Source organism: Salvia hispanica, chromosome 4 (genome assembly GCF_023119035.1).
Source record: "Salvia hispanica cultivar TCC Black 2014 chromosome 4, UniMelb_Shisp_WGS_1.0, whole genome shotgun sequence".
NCBI lineage: Eukaryota > Viridiplantae > Streptophyta > Magnoliopsida > Lamiales > Lamiaceae > Salvia > Salvia hispanica.
The window spans coordinates 24,955,175-24,961,715 of record NC_062968.1 but is presented as its reverse complement, the minus strand read 5'-3'; the positions used below and the strand labels follow the sequence as shown (position 1 = coordinate 24,961,715).

The window sequence follows — 6,541 nt, the reverse complement described above, 5'->3', positions numbered from 1 at the left end:
GCCTTCCGCCCAGATCAGGAAGAGATTTTGTGCCAAATACTTCCTCTTTTAAGCGAGATATATTATTTTTTTTATCATCCCACTTTAAATGAGTGATTTTTTTTTGTTGCAAGATACGAATAAAATGATAAATTTGTTGCATTTTCTTTCAACTTCCTTCAATTCTCCCCTTTACTCTATCGTACTAAACAAATGAATAGAATAGAAGTATGAATCACATTCTATTCTCTCTAATATTTTATCATCTCTTCATTTCTCTATTTTGTACATTCTCATACTTTATTATCTCTCCAATTAATTCACTAAACATCACTTACTTAAACATTGTGCTCAAAAGAAATGTTTCACTTATAATTGACCAGAAAAGGTATAAGTACTTCATCTACTGTTATAATGTTGTATTATGATTAAGAATATCACTCGGATCATCTTTTACGATTTCAAACTACTCGGTCCAGTTAGTCGAGCCTTCTTTATTTTAGGCCTTAAGCCTATAATGAGTTCATCTTAACCATAACTCCTCAATTTTTGGCTGGCGAGTCTTTCATGCCAGAATGGTTAAGATAAAAGCTTAACATCTCCAATCTTCATTAACAGAAATTAGTCGTAAAAGTTTATGTCATAAATTTTAATGTAAAATTGAAAATAAGATAAATAAAATTAAGAGAAGAATTGGTTGAAGTATTATTAGTAGAAATTAAAACAACTTTATTATAGATAAATTTACCTAAATACATAAGATGTAATTTTGATGAATGAACTAAAAAAAATCATAGCAAAATGTGGCAATGATTTGATCTTAACCATAATGTCCGAAACTAAAATATAAAATCACAAATATTCAATTTTTGTAATTGTCTCATAGTGATAAAAAATCAAAATTTATACTCCAACTATTTAATATGTCAAAATCAAATATGCTATGAAAATAAAATCATGTCGTTTTAAATATATTGACATATTTAAATTAACACTCAAAATATAGTGATATTATTTTTAGAAAACAACAGTGTTTATTTTCATATCATAATTGATTTCGCTATATTAGTTTCATTTTGATCATTGTAAGAAAATTTATAAATATTAAAAGTTCATGATTTTATATTCTAATTTTAAAAAATATAAAATTAAGTCAATAATTTTTTTGATTTATATAGTATCTATCTCTTTTTTAATAACAATTTTACTGTGATAAAGTTTAAAACGTGTTGTGTCAAATAAGACTTTTAACTTCGAATTGCATAAATTTGTGTTGCTTTAATATGCTACTATAGGGGCATGATCATATGCTAACTAATTTCCAATCACAAATTAAGACTTCATCATAACCATTCATTCTTCTAATCTAAGGGCTTGATTTAGCCTAGATTTGAAATATATTTTTCTTTTTATTAATTTAAATAATATGAAAAGGGTATTTTAGTCTATTCCAATTGCATGCCAATACTCTCTAATTCACGGTCAAACCCCAGATTTATATTCCTAAAATTTCTCCTCCCTAAATTTCTCTTCTCCTCTTCGTATCATCAAAATCGATCTTCAAATCTCAGAGATTTCTTCCCAAATTTATATTTTATGAATCACGCTATTATATATTGGAGGAAGTGATTTTCGCTGTTCAAAATCTGGCGATCTCATCAAATTGAGTCTTCACGCGATTTTCTTCTTTTTGAAGCTATTTTGCTTGTCAATTTCTGCCGATCTCATCAACCTATCGCGATTGTCTCCTTTTCGAAGTTATTTTGCTTGTCTTTGTTCAGTAATGGCAGGTATGTGTTAATCATTCGATATGCATCTTCTCAATTTTTGTATTTGAAGTTTCTGTTTCTATTCGAGCTGTTATTTCATACATTCATTAGTAATTTTTATAATTTTTTATTCTGTTGTTCATGTTACGATACATCTTTATGCTTTTAATAGTTTTTTCATTGATTAGTACTAGTTTTAGTGTTTTTTTGTCTCAGTTTGTTTGATGATTATTCTATCAGTTTTATTCATATGTTGTTTCCTCTGTTTTTTGTTCTTATTCTCTGTTTCTTAGTTTTAATTTGTATGTTTTATGTTGTGTGTTGATAATGTAATTTATTGATGTTTATGTACTTTATTATTGATTTTTGTAACCTGATATGTTGAAGTTGTTTTCTAAAATGTTGAATTTATATTTTAGTTAAAGTTACACCTCTGTGCAAAGAAGAATTAAGGCCTTTTGTTGGAAAAAGTTTCAAGTCACTTGATGCTGCTATCTCCTTCTATGAAGATTATGCTAAAGAAGTTGGATTTGATCCTCGAAAATCTGGTAGAAAAACAACATGCGCCATTATTACTTGGCAGCATTGCTAATATTAATGCAGTTATAGCTATGATTGAGGATGTTGAAAATCAGCTTTTTGGTGATGGTTCTTGTGTGATGTCCGTGTTGGAGAAAAATAAGAGGTTTGAGAAATTGTATGGTGTTGTGAGGCCTGATGTTATACATGCTCATCCGCCAAATGTGGTGAAGTGTAAAGGATTTGGATCCAGGTTGCCTTCTAAGATGGATGCGGCGAAGAAGGCAGCAGCTAAACCTCCTAGACGATGTGGGAAATGCCATAAAATGGTTAATCATGAATCAAGGAACTGCGGTAAAGAGGAGTAAAAAATAGAAATAAATTAGGTGTTCCTATTACCGTGATTTCGGTTGTTTAGCATTCTTGATTCCATGTTTGTATGGAAGAATAATAATCTCAAACATATGTTCTGAATGTTATCTCATTTTATTTTCCATATACTATTAAGTTTGTTCAAAACATTTCGTGTTGCTTAAATTTTCAATTATATGTAATCGAATGGACATCAATACAACTTTATAAATTCTCAACATTACTATTTGGAATTCTCAATAATTCGTGTATAATTTCTCAACATTACTATTTGGAATTCTCAATAATTCGTGTATACTTTCTCAATAATTCGTGTATACTTTCTCAACATTACTATTTGGAAATCTCAATAATTCGTGTATACTTTCTCAACATTACTATTTGGAATTCTCAATCATTCGTGTATACTTTCTCAACATTACTATTTGGAATTCTCAATAATTGGTCTATACACATTCTGAGGTTGCTATGAATAACAAAATAATATCAACACAAATATTGAAACGATACCAGATCATGTACTTCTTAATATTTTGTAGATGAGTTACGATATTTCTCATTACTGACAAAAGGAACACTAACATAACATGTCCAGGTAATGCCATTAGTATTTCTACATTCAAAAATATCGCAAAAGAAGTTTATTTTTAATCCTCCAAAGCTCCTACTGTTTTCCCCAATTTGCAATAAGCTCTTCCACATCAACCTTGGCAAATTTGTTGCATTCGCATTCAGTCAGATGATGTTTTGTCTTCTCCTTCACCGACTTGCAAATTTGTAATTTTGGTAAACATAAACCATGATTAGTTTAGAAACAAACTTATGACAAGTACTACAATCATTCTAACAGGTTGTTGAATTCACAAATATCAACATATAGCATACATTTAGCTAAGACATCATCAACACATATCTAACCCAATATCAACATATAGTTTACCCAATATCAACATATAGCTTACCCATTATCAACATTTAGCTAAGACATCATCAGCATATAGCTTACCCAATATCAACATATACCTTATCCAATATCAACATATAGCTTACACATCATCATATATAGCTTACCCAATATCAACATTTAGCTTACCCAATATCCATATTTGTACTGGATACAAAAGCTTTCTAATATTAACAGATCTTCTAAATAATTCATCAGAGCTTCAAGCTTTCAGAAAATGAAGATTCATATTCTCATATGCTATCAAATCAGAAATCAATCTACCAATAATACAACTACAGAAGCTTATAAACATATTTCACTAAAATTTGAACCCTAATTCTTTGTTGAAATCTGAAATCTCAAACTGCAATGCAAAAAATCAGAAATCGGTAAATCAAATTGAAAAATACATTTCGATTCAGCAGGAGCATTTTCGACTTAAACCATTGCACCTTTTTTGAAGTCGTTCACTGCAAAATAAATCTATTAGTTTCATTTCTGTTGAAATTTTAGCAAGTTTAAAACAAATTTCGGAGTTTAAATATCATATTTACCGTCGTTTTTCTTCAAATCTGTGAATCTGCCATAGTTCGAGCTTTTCTTCGGAGGAGAATGGGAGTTTTCGAGCTGTTCTTCTGTATTTGAGTTAGAGATATGTGTTTTGGAGTAGTGAATCTAGTTTTGGACGGCGAAAGAGATTGAGAGAGAAAATGACGTGAATGGCGACGAGATTGGGCGATTGATAGAGAAAATGCAGTGAACGACGACGAGATTGAGAGATTCAGAGAGAAAATGCAGTGAAACGGTGATGAGATTGAGAGATTCAGAGAGAAAATTCAGTGAATGGGGCGACGGATTGAGAGAAAAGATGGAGTGAGTGGTGTGGTTGTTGAAGGTGGAGAGAATGGTTTTAGAAATGAAATTGAATGTGCAGGCTGAATTTTACGTAAATTGTCCATTTTACCCTTTCGTTGAGATTGTTAATTCAATATATTGATATTTTTTTCATTCAATCTCAGCCTTTAATTTTTAGATCAAAGGGTCCATATTTAGTCTCAATTTGGGATTAAGGGGCTAAACTCATTAGAAGATGACCCTGCTACTATAACTTACACTAAGTAGTAGATCGCAAGAGGTAATGTTTGGACAAATATTTAACACCAATTATTTATTAGGTGTTTGAGAATATTAAAATTATTTTGCAAATGTTGGGTCACGATACTGCACACCTAAACTCCACGTTAGTATGATATTGCCCGCTTTAGGCAAAGCCCTCACAGTTTGCTTTTGGGGTACTTCCCAAAAGGCTTCATACTAATGCAGTTGGGGTAACCCATTTATTCACTTGCAACTCTTATTCATTCTCCAGTATGGGAATTGTTTGCCCTCACAGCAAACATTAAAATCTTAATCTCAAATTAAAAATGGAGTCAAGATGTTTGACAAAAAAAAATAATAAGAAAAGTTTCGGTTAGTCAGGCCATTTTCGATTCGGGCCAACTGTAAATCAGCTCACTCTCTGAAAGATAAATCCAACGTAATATTCGAACTTTATTTTCCTTTATATATATTTTTTTAAAATTACATAAAACAAAAGTGGTTGGTTGGAAACGTGAGTGTTGTTGGGCTACCGGCAGCATTGGCACACTCCACTATACCCACAGCACGGATATCGTCCTTCGGGGCAGTTAAACTTTCCAGGTATTCTTTTATCTGAATTAAATCATATCCAGAGTGTAATTAGTTAATAATCTTTTTATCAAGTGAATATTTCACATTTTTTTATTAATCAAGAAAGTGTTTTGCTTCTTAATATTGAAAAGAGTGTCGACTTAAATCCATATAGTCATAATCTACTGATGAATTGCCAAGACCTGTAATCAAAATATTTTATGTTTAATTTAATTTGAATTCAATCTATTCCTTTAGATTCCACCAATCTAGTTCAAAGAATTACCTGAGAAATTTTGATTAACAGTGTAGAGATTTGGAAAGAAAAGGAGTGCTTACATGGAGATCGATCGAGCTGTCGAGCGTCTGCAACTTGTGAGAAAATGAGAAGAGCCATAACTAAGAAAAGAGCCATAGTTTTGATCCTTGTAAAAACCATTTATGGATCTGTAGAAAACCTAAAACAATGAAAGTATTATTGGGGATTTATATTATTAGGCCACCAGTAATGGACCAACTAAAATTTAAGAAGCAATTGATTTTTATTGTTAAATTTTCTAAATTTTGTCTCACATCAACTTCGTAATGATCTAGTTTGTCTATATAAGTATGGATAGCCCTCCTCTTTATAAAGGTCTTTTAAGGGATGAGTGACACATTTCTAATATGGTATCAGAACAGGTCCAAGTCAATGATGGATTATATTTCTTTATCTCTTCTTTTGCCTACCCACGTGATGGAAGTCCGATGTGTCATTCTGGCTCATACGTGAGAGAGCGTGTTAAATTCACTAAATTCTGTATCACATCGACTTGGTGATGATCCTAGCTTGTCTATATAAGTATCGATAACCCTTCCTCTTATAAAGGCCTTTTAAGGGGTGAGTGACCAATTTCTAATATTTATAAAAAAAAAAGTCTCTAAATTAATTATTAAAATTGTCAATTAATTTGTTACTAAGTATTTGATACGGGTTACAGTTCTTATAATGTTTTAATTAAAAATGTGATAGCGTTCCAAATGATAACACTGAAGACGTTGAAAACGGTAAAAACATACATCGCTTAAAGGGTGAAAACGTTACTTTATTGTTGAGAGAATTTTATTTTAATTTTCATAGTTTCGTTTTCTTTCTTAAGATTTCTTGATAATATATAAATAGTGGGTTTTATTATTTTATAATAATTTTTGATATTTTTAGTTCAAGTTATTAGGATTTCTCGTCGAATGTTCTTCTGACGTCTGGGACCATAACCCTAACTTATATTTATACTAAATATAAATC

The 6,541-nt window shown here is 30.7% G+C and overlaps 1 long non-coding RNA gene across 2 annotated transcripts; it reads right to left on the bottom strand.

Moving 5' to 3' along the window:
- Positions 1–3,135: 3,135 nt before the first annotated feature.
- LOC125220074 lies at positions 3,136–5,746 on the bottom strand. 2 transcript variants are annotated; one of them, XR_007176286.1, is made up of 3 exons: positions 5,596–5,746; positions 4,140–5,298; positions 3,136–4,055 (listed from the first exon to the last, which is right to left on the bottom strand). It is a non-coding gene; the product is annotated as an uncharacterized LOC125220074 (long non-coding RNA). The 2 variants fall into 2 exon arrangements; XR_007176285.1 differs by having other exon boundaries at positions 3,171–5,298.
- Positions 5,747–6,541: the final 795 nt, after the last annotated feature.